This window comes from Nerophis lumbriciformis, linkage group LG34 (assembly GCF_033978685.3).
Source record: "Nerophis lumbriciformis linkage group LG34, RoL_Nlum_v2.1, whole genome shotgun sequence".
Lineage (NCBI taxonomy): Eukaryota > Metazoa > Chordata > Actinopteri > Syngnathiformes > Syngnathidae > Nerophis > Nerophis lumbriciformis.
This window is the reverse complement of record NC_084581.2, coordinates 9,768,279-9,783,119: the sequence shown is the minus strand read 5'-3', so window position 1 is coordinate 9,783,119 and position 14,841 is coordinate 9,768,279. Positions and strand designations below refer to the sequence as shown.

The 14,841-nt window shown below is 38.4% G+C and overlaps 1 protein-coding gene across 2 annotated transcripts in view; it reads right to left on the bottom strand.

Moving 5' to 3' along the window:
- The window catches only part of LOC133576296 (kelch-like protein 29), a 490,295-nt gene extending 477,426 nt beyond the window's left edge, over positions 1–12,869 (bottom strand). For both annotated transcript variants that reach the window (XM_061929422.1, XM_061929421.1), the window contains exon 1: positions 12,588–12,869. The gene's annotated coding sequence lies outside the window, so the exon portion shown is untranslated. The remainder of the gene's footprint in view (positions 1–12,587) is intronic.
- Between the last annotated feature and the right edge of the window lie 1,972 nt (positions 12,870–14,841).

Here is a 14,841-nt window from a genome sequence, read left to right as displayed (position 1 = left end):
TTTGTCGACAAAAGTGTTAAAAGTACACCTCTGCATCACATTGTATCCTTTTTAACATTAAATAAAACACAAAGAAAAAGGAAATTTTAATCAACTTAAAATAACTTAAAACTTTTTTAGACTGTAAGAGAAAAGATTTAAAGTGCATCAATTTGCCTGAAATTAAAAAAAAAAAAAAAAGCTTATTCAACCTATAAACATTTTTTGACCAACTTGTACCATTTGATACTTGAAATAACGTTTTATAAAATAAATAAATAATGATACATTCAAATTGATCAGCAATATTAACTCAGGAGCATAATATATAAAACACTTTAACCTACAAAACAAAAATAAATATAACAATTTTTGTTCATCAAAATGAAGAAGTCAGGAATAATGGCTACAATGAGCATGTTTCACAGATCACAATTTTTCCAAGCGTGTTCTAAATTATGATACTGATCATGCATCCTTGCCCACAGGAGTTAAAAAAACGGGAGACAATTAAAAACATCTTTAGCGAAGGTAAACGAAAACACACGTGAGTACTGTACTAATAGTATTTTTGGCGAGAAAATGAAAAAAGCGAGTGAGGCACATTTGTTATTAGAAGTTGAGCTGACCAATCAGCATCTTTCCTTGAGACAGAGGCGTGACTTTGGCATTTTCCGATGTAAACGATGACTTGGATGTTGCCATAGCAGCAGTTTTAGCATAACTGGACTGCATGTTTTTTGTTAAAATCGTCCCAAAACCTTTCGACTTTAAGGCGTCTTGAGCCGACCCCTGACCCCTGAAAAGGAGAAGACTGCAGATTTACTCTAAACCCAACCTGAGATTTATGGAGTATTTTAATAAAAGAAACATACTTAAATACAATTTTAAAATTCCATATCCAAGTTTTCTTTGAGGAGTGCATGAAAAAAGTGGAGATAGATGCTTTTCATAGCGCAGCAATTTTATTCTGTGATGTAAAGACTATTATTTTTGTCCTGCATGTTTATTACAGCAGGTCAAACAGTCATGGAACTAAACAACAAGCAGCCTGTTTTGATTTGTCATTAGCATCCAGCCGCTCTTGAAGTAATCACTAACAACAATTAATGACCTGGGGCTTTGTGCTGCAGGTATTTAAATCCGCCGCCAGCATTAATTAATCAACACGCCGTCGGCTCGGCTGGGACCCCGCCAATATTTCACTGAGCTAGCTAAAACGTGCGCACACAGGTTGTAAATAAGACGCTATTAAGAATGCACACGCACGCCTTCTCGAGCAAATATGATTCATGTATCCTCTTAAGTCGAGAGACGCCGCTCTCCGCCCTGCTCCGCTGGTAGGATGCAAATCAGACGTGTCGCTGACGACTATTTACATTCGCCGAGGACGAGTGAATGATTGAAAGAGACGACAACCTGGAGATAAAATACACAACGTTAATATTTCCTTAAAATGAGTTTGCCATATGGCATTGATCAAGTTTAACTGTCTTGAGTTTATCTATCTATGCTAACAAGTAGCAGTGGCCGATACAATATCAGGTAGGAGTGTAATGGTACACAAAAATTTCGGTTCGGTACGTACCTCGGTTTAGAGGTCAAGGTTCGGTTCATTTTCGGTACAGTAAGAAAACAACAAAATATAAATTTTTGGGTTATTTTTTTACCAAATTTGCAAAATCTTCCACCAAAAATATTTTTCTTAGTGGAATATTTGATGTGAAGTAATCGGAACCTTGGATAGGTCAATAATTCATAATAACATTGATTTTGATTCAATAGAATTTGAGCAATGACAGTTTGAAAGAAAAAAAAACAGCTTTGTTTTATTAGTGTACATTGCAACTTTTTCTAAATTACATTTAACCTTTAAGCTTTTTTATTTCACTTTTGTTATGTTTTTGTTTATTTCAATAGTATTTTTAGAATGTGTCGTGGGCCTTTAAAACATTAGCTGTGGGCTGCAAATGGTCTCCGGGGCACACTTTTGACACCCCTGCTATAGATAATAAAAAATAAAATCTGATAAATCTATGGATAAAAAGCAGAGCCTGGCGACGCATGCGCGTTTATCATAACTCTCTCGCTCTCTCTGTCTCTGCCCCTCCCTCCCGAATGCTGCTGCGCGCACAATTTGTTTTGTTTTTAACGCCTTCTTAACCCTGAACTTACATTGAAAATACACGCAAACCTAACTCAAAATGCCGGACATTTGAGGCATGACGTTAGCGGCATGCTAGCAGCTAACAGGCTACAATAGACTGACCATACGTCCTCTTTTCACTGGACATGTCCTCTTTTGCGGAGCTGTCAGGGCGGAGTTTCTTAAATGCCTCAAATGTCCGGCATTTTGAGTAAACAATGCACACCGAGGCACAACACACAGCAGTGTGTTGTGCCTTGGTGTGCATTGTTTACACAACGTACGTTACGCTACTTAATATGTCCGTGTGGAAACTCGTTCGGTACACCTCCAAACCGGAACCCCCGTACCAAAACGGTTCAATACAAATACACGTACCATTACACCCCTCATATCAGCACAAACCTAGTATTATTTTGTAGTGTGGAAATGTTAGCAAAGGTTTGATAAAGTAAAATTACTCCGAGAACATTGGTAGTTATGAAAAACACTAATCGTATGACAGACATATGCTGTCAAATGCACTGTTTTAGACTGCAATATTGATCAATTAGGGACATTGATTACATATGTCTACCTTATGTGCTATTGTGTGCTAAGCTATTGTGTAGCTGCTAGCTCCTCGTAGCTTATAGCATCCATTTTTACCTTTTGTAAATGACTTCAAGGCCAACCTTGTATGCATATTGGATGACATTTTAATATTAACCAGCTTTGCACAAGTAAATGCGCTGCAGGATTGCTTGTATCGGACATTAGCTGATATCATCCGATACTTGTTTTTTTGCTGATATTGGACCGACATCAATATTGGATTGGAACAGCCCTACTAACGAGCATGCAAGATCGACACGTTTTACACGCTAACAGATGGCAACAACTACCACTAGGGGGAGCTACAGGACACTACAGAAACGATATGTCCACTGAGGTCTGGTATGGTCTCAGTTTCTGTGCGACTTAAAAGGCCCTTCCCCCAAAATACATAAATTGTTGTGACGCCAAGTCTGTACAAGTCCGACAAGCATTTAAGTGTTTAAATGATGGATGATCGACAGTTGGAATAACATCGTATTAGATGAGGCGGCGCTGCAGGGGGCGGACATGTTTTTTCCACCCCTCCTTCCTCCATGCCGCGCCATCCTGAGGGGCTAACAGGCTTAAGTCGCCCCCCCGGGGATACTCTCATTTCGACACCGCCCCCCTTTAACATACACAATCCTAAATCTAGTGTTCTGTAACAAATCATGTGACCATGAGATGCTGAATATTTAAATAGTTCTCACAAAGAATTCACAGAGATATGCCTAGAACATTAAGGAGTGGAACCCAAAAGCTAGTGGTAAGCAGGCCGACTGACCAAATGCAAAATAGTCCATTTTTTATTACAGTAAGTTTATTACAGTTTCTCATACAATTTATTTGTGGCTCCACCTGTTTGTGCTCGCTCATTAACACATTATAATGGGACTGTGTGTGAATGTAGCTTGTCGTTACAACTCCGTACAGTAGATATCATCATAACTCCGCTTCTTAACACACCAGGGATCACGTAACAAGCTTGCATACGCACAGAAACCTGCTGTTTGCTCACGGCAAAGTTCAGATGCATCAAGACTGACGTTGACATGGAAATGTGAGCTGCCTCACGGCCACTTCATAGCTGATGTACGCACATTTCCACAGGCTGCCGCCATTCGGGCTCAGCAACATTAGATTTCAAATATGTAAAAAAGATGGAGGCAAAAACTCAAAATTCACTTTTTCGCCAATGCCTTTGATGCTTCATATTCATATAAAAATTTGTGGGGACATATTAATGTATCTATGCGATCATTTCGCCACTTATTGCTTTCAAAACGTGATCATGTGACTCCTTGGCTCCCGCAAGATGCTCTCATGTATCTTATTAATAAATTGAGTAATCAAACAAGAGTCATTGTTTTTCATATCTTTTGTGATCTGCTGGCATGTTTACATGTAAAAGATTTAAAACAAATCCATACAACCATTTTCTACCGCAATTGTCTCTTTGGGGGGGGGGGGGGCTACCTACAACTTCTAAAGTTTACATATCATTGTAGTGACTATTTTTTCAAGCGGGGTGTAACACTAATTTTCCCATGTCAGTTTTGCCCTCACACATCTACGGTACCTTCTTCTTCACTTTCTTCCTGATACGACCGTTTATTTTGTTTATATCTAGCTGCCTTCAGTTCTCTAAGACACAGCAATGACACTTCCTACTGAATCGTGATTGGTCAGACCGTGGCGAGCTGAAGCACACAGGCAAATCATATTAAAAGTAGCTATTAATAAGGGGGCGTGGTTTGGGTGTGCCAAGCCATGCACAAGTCTGCGGACAATAACAAGTAACACAGAAATGTGCTTGGATTTCTGGATTTGATCGTACGTCCATTTTTATTTAGAAAACCTCGCAACTCTTTAGATCAGTGGTCCTAAACCACCGGGCCACGGCCCTGTACCGGTCCGTGGATCGATTGGTACCGGGCCGCACAAGAAATATAAAAAAAAAAAAAAAAAAATTTTTTTATTTTTTTATTAAATCAACATAAAAAACACAAGATACACTTACAATTAGTGCACCAACCCAAAAAACCTCCTTCCCCCATTTATACTCATTCACACTCATTCGCACAAAAGGGTTGTTTCTTTCTGTTATTAATATTTCTGGTTCCTACATTATATATCAATATAGATCAATACAGTCTGCAGGGATACAGTCCGTAAGCACACGATTGTATTTTTTTATGACAAAAAAAAAAAAATTTTATTTAGATGAGGACTCTGGTCTGCCAGAGAATAAGAAGACGTAGCAGGAAAATAATCTGTCAAATTCAGATTTTTTTTGGTTACATTGGACAATCACTCTTCTCAAAGAGCAGAAGGTGCTGCTGTGCAAAACAAAACAAAAAAATACTGCAAGGGACTGATTACATTTGTTGTATTTTTTCCTTTTCAGGTTTTTTTTACTCACTTTTTGTCTCTCCTTTAGTCAATTATGCAAATTAGACATCATAGAACCACCTTTTCCTGCTACAAATAGACTGCAGTTATGTAAGAAACATTGGGATACTTCCATCAAGGCAGAAACATCTTAATTTGGTTCAGAACTATTTGATTAATAACTAATTTATGCGCAAAAAAGGCCCATTATTACACACAAGAAAGTGAGTATCCTCCTCCAAATGAACACATTTCCATCAAAATGTCTTTCTTTCATAGCAATATTAGCAAGCTGCACACGTCAGCTGCTTCCACCTGACGCACTAATAAACACTGGCCACCATCAGACAACGCTTGCTGATCAATGGCGTCGGCTAAAACGATCACTTTGTGGCAATTAAGCTAAGTGCAGGCCGACCATGATGCTACCTCGCTGGCGTCACTCACTCGCTAATAAGTCAAAGCTTTTGCCACGTTAGCACCATGATTTGAGGGGGAGAAAAACAATGCTACCCTTTGAAGCGCTTTATTTTATTTTTGTCAAGTATTGTGTTAATCAGTTAGAACGTATCAGATGTCTTAAGTGAAATAATGTATCACGCCTTCATTTACTTTACAGCAAATAATCAATTAATAAAACACAAATGTATTTTATACCCAGAAAACAAAAATAAAATATACTATATTGCCAAAAGTATTTGGCCACCTGCCTTGACTCACATGAACTTGAAGTGCCATCCCATTCCTAACCCATCGGGTTCAATATGATGTCGGTCCACCTTTCGCAGCAATTATAGCTCCAACTCTTCTGGGAAGGCTGTCCACAAGGTTGCGGAGTGTGTTTATAGGAATTTTCCACCATTCTTCCAAAAGCGCAATGGTGAGGTCACACTCTGATGTTGGTCGAGAAGGCCTGGCTCTCAGTCTCCGTTCTAGTTCATCCCAAAGGTGTTCTATTGGGTTCAGGTCAGGACTCTGTGCAGGCCAGTCAAGTTCATCCACACCAGACTCCGTCATCCATTTCTATATGAACCTTGCTTTGTGCACTAGTGCACAGTCATGTTGGAAGAGGAAGGGGTCCGCTCCAAACTGTTCCCACAAGGTTGGGAGCATGGAATTGTCCAAAATGTTTTGGTATCCTGGAGCATTCAAAGTTACTTTCACTGGAACTAAGGGGCCAAGCCCAACTCCTGAAAAACAACCCCACACCTTAATTTCTCCTCCACCAAATTTCACACTTGGCACAACGCAGTCCGAAATGTAGCGTTCTCCTGGCAACCTCCAAACCCAGAGTCGTCCATCACATTGCCAGATGGAAAAGCGTGATTCATCACTACAGAGAACGCGTCTCCACTGCTCTAGAGTCCAGTGGCGACGTGCTTTACACCACTGCATCTCACACTTTGCATTGGACTTGGTGGTGTATGGCTTGGATTCAGCTGCTTGGCCATGGAAACCCATTCCATGAAGCTCTCTGCGTACTGTACGAGGGCTAATTGGAAGGTCATACTGTGCAGAAAATGGGCGACCTCTTTGCACTATGCGCTTCAGCATCCGCTGACCCCTCTGTGTCAGTTTACGTGGCCTACCACATGGTGGCTGAGTTGCTGTTGTTCCCAAACTCTTCTATTTTCTTATAATAAAGCCGACAGTTGACTTTGGAATATTTAGGAGCGAGGAAATTTCACGACTGGATCTGTTGCACAGGTGGCATCCTATGACAGTTCCACGCTGGAAATCACTGAGCTCCTGAGAGCGGCCCATTCCTTGGCCACTTCTTTAAATACATTTATAACATAAAAAATATATTTTTGTAAAATGAAAAAATTATAAATAAATGCATATAAATATCCACAGTAAGGAAATAACACACTTCATAATATTAGTATATTGAAAATGAAAAGAATCATCAAAAATAAATTATTATATCTAAACATTTTGCAATAATTGTTCGTGGTTAGTGTATTTTACAAAGTTTATCTTTATATTGTAAATATTTGTTCTAAATTTGAATAATTCTGACTGAAGCAGAATAGTGTGTGTACTTTCATACATTCAGTATTCCATTCATAACGTCCACCTGATGGAACAGCTAAAAAAAAAAAATACAAGGTAAATCAAGGGGATTTTGAAGCTTTTGATATTTCTTTTTCTGTATTATAATTATGTTTTCTCTTGGGAGCACATTGAAGGAGTCACAGCATTTTTTAATTGATCTGACTGTAATGGGGCCCCACAGCATACAAAATAGAAAGGGATACATACAAATAAATAAATTGACTTGAAAAAATCTAATTTCAATCAAATAAATAATTTGTGATTATAATTGGTATTATAAAAATATTTATTTTAAGGGTTTCCATTTAATTGAGTTCCATTCACATTAGCATTAGATTATGTACCTAATGAAGCGGCCCGAAAAAACATTTGAATAATAATTTAACAAAATAAAAAATAAAGATGTGTGTTTCTATGGTGTACATCTATTGAAAGCAGCACTCTTGTGGTGGCAGCTGCATGTTAATATTTGTTGACATTTCTCGCTGATGCAAACACAAACACTGTAGTGCGTACACACACACAGTCACACACAGGAAAGAAAACAGCTCAGTGTTTTAGGAGGCTGGCGTCACACTGAGAGCCTGACTGGCGATCTGCGGCGCCTGCCTTGTTTCTCAGTGCTCTTTTCTTTTTCATTCTTTAAATGACAGCACATAACCTGAGGCCAAACTGGCGGCATTGCACAACCTCCTCCATGAACACACGTTCTGCCTTTCATCGGCATGTCCTGCTCACGTTTTACACTCTGCTTCTTAATCGACTATGACAAACAACAGCAACAACCACAACAGCAATCAATGATGCCGTTTGTGCAATCAGCGGTGTGCGCTTTCATGAGAACGTGGCAGTAGCATGACTATTATCCTTACCTTGCTTCTTTAGTGCCCAGTTAACTACCGGGGTACCGTTCAAGACACAACATTAACATAAATCTTATTGTTCCATAACACAACTTACAGCACACAGTAAGCATAAGCAAGATTGTATTGTACTATTTTGGATTCTGGGCCAGCAGGGATACAGTGGATTTACCAATTACCCTAAAAAAAAAAAAAAAGGCGAGGAATTATTTTGTGGGGTTTAGCTGTCAGAAGGTTAGCAAGCATGCTACTTCCTGTTTGAAAAAATTACATATTAAAAGGTGCCATATGTAGTAATGTGGCCAGAAATGGTACTGCAGTCACGGTCAAAATTATGTAGTCCCCTCCCACTCTCCATGACTGAGGTTGCCAGATACGACTCCTACACCAAGGAACTTCAAATGGCAATCGACGAGTCCTACGCTGTAGGTTTCTCTTGTTTATAATTCTTGCAAGATGGTTTACCAAGTAATTATGCCAAATTTTACTGATGTCGATTAGCCGAATGTATTTGTAAAGTTACGCAGCAATATTTTCGTCGGGAGTCAGGACAGATTGTTGACATTACCCTGCTAAAATGTCTAGTTTGACCGCACGGACCACCATCAAAATAATTATATATATAATAATATATAATATATTATATATCGCATAGGCCCACTTTGATGGCAAGCCAAGGCCAACAGTAAAATTACCGCCACATTTCATTCAGCATAACTCTATGTTGCATCTCTTTCAATGGAGAGTGCAATTCTATGAGACAACCCACGTTACAAATAAACCACGATACGCATAAATCATATAGCCCTACTACCATGTCAATACAACAAGTAGAAAAGCATTACATGTAATGCATTATATTGTGCCAAGCAAATACCACCTCATATGTGTTTGATGCACATACAGTACCAGAAACCGCAATTAGCCGTGCTAATGTTGGAACGCATTTCCCCATCGTATAGGCATATTGAGAAAGAAAGAACTTACACCACCCATATCCACATAGGTTTTATTTGTCGAAAACATATGTTGCCCTGTCAGTTGGATGACACATCGACATACAGGCTAACAGGCATATATTTCCCCCGTTAGCCTGTATGTCGATGTGTCATTGACCGGGCTAGCATGCTAAGTATTACACTAGTGTGATGGTGCTTCGCTCCTTAGCATTCGTTGCACGGACATACTAGCTTTGTTAGACAAGATCATAGACTGTATTGGACAATATAGTTTACATACAAAATATCAATTTCCATTTATTACAAGTAATAAGAAAACGTAAATGCCTGACTTACCTATCAAGGAGGAATTTAGCATTATTGGTGTCAGTGTAAATAATCTTCCCCGCCTTCACATCTCCATCTTTCAAATGCATCCCCGATACAAATCCTTGTTTTGTTCCTGACCTTGTCATTAATAAGTTGAGAATCGTAACAACGCTTTTTAGATTTACTAAGGTCTGACATGTTTAGTAACTTTACCGGTGGCAGTAGCTCGACGAAGAGGGCGGTGCGTAAATGGCAACCTGGATGTGACACACTCAAGGACTTTTTAATTGGTCAAACGATGGAGGGCGGGGCATCGAAATTAAAACAATAACAATATTTCGGGGCTGTAAATTTAATTTTGAAATAAGCATATCCCGGCTGAACTACCATTATCAGTTATAAAGGTATTCGAAAAGACCATGGTTTATTAAGGACTTTTGACATATCAGGGCTATTTAATGATGACTTGACATGAAATTATTTCATATGGCCCCTTTAAATTTGGATTAAACAGACGGTACTCTACTATCTACAGAGGATCCAGAAAGTATTCACACCGCATAACTTTTTCCATATTCTGTTGTTATAGCCTTATTCAAAAATGAAATAAATGAATGTTCGTCCTCAAAATTCTACACACGATAGCCCATAATGACATTGTGAAACACATTTTTGTCTATTTTTTTTGCAAATTTATAAAAAAAAAAAAGGAACAAGAAATCCCATTTTATTTTTAATACATTTTCAAAATAAAAAAAAATTAAAAAATTCACATGGTCATTATGGGGTATTGTATGTAGAATTATGAGGACAAACATTTTTTTTAATTTTAGGCTGTAATATAAAATGTGGAAAAAGTGAAGCGCTGTGAAAACTTTCAGGATACAGTGTACGTTCTGAAGCGGGGGGAAGCTTAAATAAAGACGCAAACGACAACAATTTTAAATTACTTAAGTTAAAACAAGCTAAAAATGTGTGTAGTACCGTATTTCTGTTTCTTAATATATGTGTTAGCTAGCAGGCTACTTTGTACTTCAAAGATTCTGACAAAACAAACTAGACTCTACTATGTGCATCTTGAGGCGGGGGGACGCTTTAATTAAGATGCAAATAGCAAAATAACAAACTCATCGAGCATATGTGGGAAAGAATATATATTTTGTATAGTAGAAATATCTATTAAGGATGGGGCTGCGCTATTTACCTTCTAGCAGTCTACATTTGTATTGAAAATTATGTAAAAATGTCCGATTAGGCAGACAAGACTACCATTTTCATTCTGTGGCAGGAGGGACGTTCCGTCATGGGACAAACACCAAAAAAACAAGTGAAAAAATCATGCAGAAGAAGATTTGTGTATGCTAGCTCGCTATTTTTTGGTTCACAAGGAGCAACGTAAAAAAAACTTTTATGAATAGGACCCTACCGTTTCTCATTTTGCAGGGGAAAAAGTTTTATTGTAATTTCAACAACAACCAAAAATCGTCAAAAAACATATTTGTGTTTGTTAATCTTTATGTAAGCGAGCAGGCTAACGACGCAAGACAGGACTCCACAGGACAGGAGGTAAAGCTTACAGTCCGACTAAAGCAACAGAAAGAGACAACAATTTAAGTACCGTATTTTTCGGAGTATAAGTCGCACCGGAGTATAAGTCGCACCTGCCGAAAATGCATAATAAAAAAGGAAAAAAACATATATACGTAAGTCGCACTGGAGCCCGGCCAAACTATGAAAAAAACTGCGACTTATAGTGCGAAAAATACGGTATGTACAGGAGGTTTTTTTAGTTATCTAGCAGGTTCCATTATAACACAGACTGGGCAACTTCCTGGTTTGTGGAAAATGGCGTAAAATAATTAACTAAGCAGGAATACTTCTACCATGTGTGTTCTGAGACTGCAATGCTTCCAATCTTGAGTCAAGTGGCAACAAGATTCAAAATAAACCAGCGTGGAAAACAATCGCCAGTCGCCATATTTGTGATTCCTTGTTGGTGAGTATTTTATAGAATTACCTAAAAACCGTTCTGATCAAACAGATAAAAGTCTAATATAAGCATTCTTGAGTCAGGGGGAACAATTAATAAATTCAAATTTAGAGTAAAATACTCATGTACTGTATTTGTGTTTGGCAAGTGTTAGCTCACTGGCTACTTCCTTCCTTACAAAAGATGTTCTTTTAGTCACACTTTACAACGTATTTGCATCAAAGTGTGTTGAATTCTTGCTTGGTTCGTGAGCTCGGTCTGTACAAAAGGTTTGTAGCAAATGTATGTCATTTTTTGCATAATGGCGTTAAATAACTAATAAATAGTAAAAAGAACAACAAAGCCTGGAGCTGCCATATTGTCATTTGCAGAAAACAACAACAAGGGGTCTTGGCTAATAGGATCAAAGTGTCTCCTGGTAGATTCCAAATGTGTCCAAAGCAGGTCCCTCGGTCCACATAAATCATGTCCAACACAGACGGATGGATTATCGTCAGTGACGAGGAAGATACTGTATGTACAGTGTGTGGACAGGGGTGGCAGGCCTTTAGTGCTTGTGGGGAGACGTGCATGTGTGTGTGTGTGTGTGTGTGTGTGGAAGGGGGGGGGGGGGGGGGGTGATAGGTTGATAAATCATGCTAAATATGGAGCTCAGATTATTATAATACCATCACTGCCAACAAAGTGACGCCTTGCGCTCGCTCTCTAAATTTAGACCGCATCATCAGGAAGTGGGAACACAAACACAACATGCTGCTGTTTTGTCGTACAATATTAACAAATATTCATTATTAGTGTGGGGAAATAACTATTTTTTATTATTGTCCTTGTTTGTATTGATCATACTGGAGGGTGTTTCTAATATTCTGACCAACTCCTCCATATCAGTGCCATACTGTACAACAACAATATTAAAAAATTGGTATTTTCTTAACAATAGCAGAACTTGTGAGACTTAATATTGTTTACATCTACTACATTACAGTATAACATGCTAATACAATACTATGTAAATGCTTGGCTGAAACAATTTACTGTACTTAATGTACATTCAAAGCAAATGCAACCAATAAAAGATTGCATTGAACTTTAAATAAGTGATGCTTTAAAGTCGGGCTGTCACATCATCACATTAAAATAAACTAATATTAATAACTACATATATTAATAGAAGTATTTTGCTGTAAGCATAGCTAAGCACTTGAACAGTTTTAAAAATCTAAACCATGAATTCATTCATTGTTGTTTGTCAAGACAAGTGACCGGCCGCCGTCCAACCTGGTGGCCGACACACAAGCACCAAAAGGTGGGCTTACCTTCCGGGGCTGCTCGCTACCCTCTCCAATAACCACCAACACCACCACCTCCAACAACAGCAGCGTCCGTCCTTCCTTTACTCCGCTCCAACAATCTCCTTATCCGGTCAAGCTTTGATTCTGCTGGTGTTGCATTGTCCGGGGCTTGAGGCTCGCTGACAGGGTCGCTAAAGGTGAGTTCGTCCGGGGGCTCGGCACTCTGTTCTGCGGGGCAGCGGCGAGGGGAGAGCGGACTGATGGGAGACTTGAGAGTGTCGCAGCTGCGCTGAGGAAGACTAGTGAACCTGGCAAGAACACACGCCAATCGCCTCTAGGCTCCTCCCACTTTTAGACGTCTCTGCTACAACACAGTTACGTCAGCACGACAGCGACTCCCTTAGGATGACTGTGGTAGTGCTACGACGCTGCTGAGGCTTTTGTGCTTTTTTTTCTTGGTTTTGGGACATTCATTCAGTCATTCATTTTATACAGTTTGTCCCTCTCGGGGTGGTGGGGGTTGCTGGAGCCTATCTCAGCTGCATTCGGGCGGAAGGTGGGGTACACCCTGAGCAAGTCGCCACCTCATCACAGATAGACAGACAACATTCACACTCACATTCACACACTAAGGACCATTTAGGTGGGAGGAACGGAGAGAAGAAGCAAACTCCACACAGAACCCAGAACCTTCTTGCTGTGAGGCATGAGCACTAATCACCGCTGCCCATTTTTTTTAGTACATGTCTGTTTTTTCCAGAATAACTGTCTTGCTTCATTATTTTTAGAAAAATAAATGGCTTACTTTCATCGGGGAAACGTTGGGAAAGGTTGCATGTTATTGAGCAAAATGGCATGCACTTACAGGAAACAAAAGGTGTACATTTTTAAGAAATAAATACAAAAAAAATCAAGAACAAAGTTTAATTTTGGCAGTAAAAACACTTTTTTATTTTTGTGTCTGTGATAAGACTTGTGAAAAAGTTAACATTTTCAAAAAAAAAAAGTTGTTTTATTTAAAAAAAAAAATCCCAGACAAGATTTTTTCCCCCAAAACATTAACTTGTACATTTGTACAGTGATGATATTCTTCCAAGAAAAAAGTCAGATATTATAAATATATATATATATATATATATATATATATATATATATATATATATATATATATATATATATATATATATATATATATATATATATGTATATATATATATATATATATATATATATATATATATATATATATACACACACACACACACACACACACACACACACAATTTCTGACCACTCCTTTTGACAAAATTTGCGCAGTTCAGCTAAATGTGTTGGTTTTCTGACATGGACTTGTTTCTTCAGCATTGTCCACACGTTTAAGTCAGGAATTTGGGAAGGCCATTCTAAAACCTTAATTCTAGCCTGATTTAGTCATTCCTTTACCACTTTTGACGGGTGTGTGTGTGCTCATTGTCCTGTTGGAACACCCGACTGCGCCCCAGACCCAACCTCCGGGCTGAGGATTTTAGGTTGTCCTGAAGAATTTGGAGGTAATCCTCCTTTTTCATTGTCCCATTTACTCTCTGTAAAGCACCAGTTCCATTCATTGGCAGCAAAACAGGCCCAGAGCATAATACTACCACCACCATGCTTGACGGTAGGAATGGTGTTCCTGGTATTAAAGACCTCACCTTTTATCCTCCGAACATAATTCTTTGGTATTGTGGCCAAACAACTGAATTTTTGTTTCATCTGACCACAGAACTTTTCTCCAGAAGGTCTTATCTTTGTCCATGTGATGTCACACTCACATTCACACACTAGGGCCAATTTAGTGTTGCCAATCAACCTATCCCCAGGTGCATGTCTTTGGTGGTGGGAAGAAGCTGGAGTACCCACGCAGTCACGAGAAAATCATGCAAACTCCACAAAGAAAGACCCCGAGCCAGGGGATCAAAACCAGGACCTTCGTATTGTGAGACACATGCACTAACCCCTGTTATATATATACACACACATATATATATATATATATATATATATATATATATATATATATATATATATATATATATATATATATATATATATATATATATTTATTTATTTATTTATTTTTTCAGAATTAAAATAAATATTTTCATATTAAAAAAAAAAAAAAAAAAGGATGTACATTTTGCAAAATAGTCCTACATTGTTGAGGAATTAAGTTGGGAATTAAGTCATATTTTTCCTAATAAAAACAAACAGCAATGAAATTGTATTTTATCATGGTGAG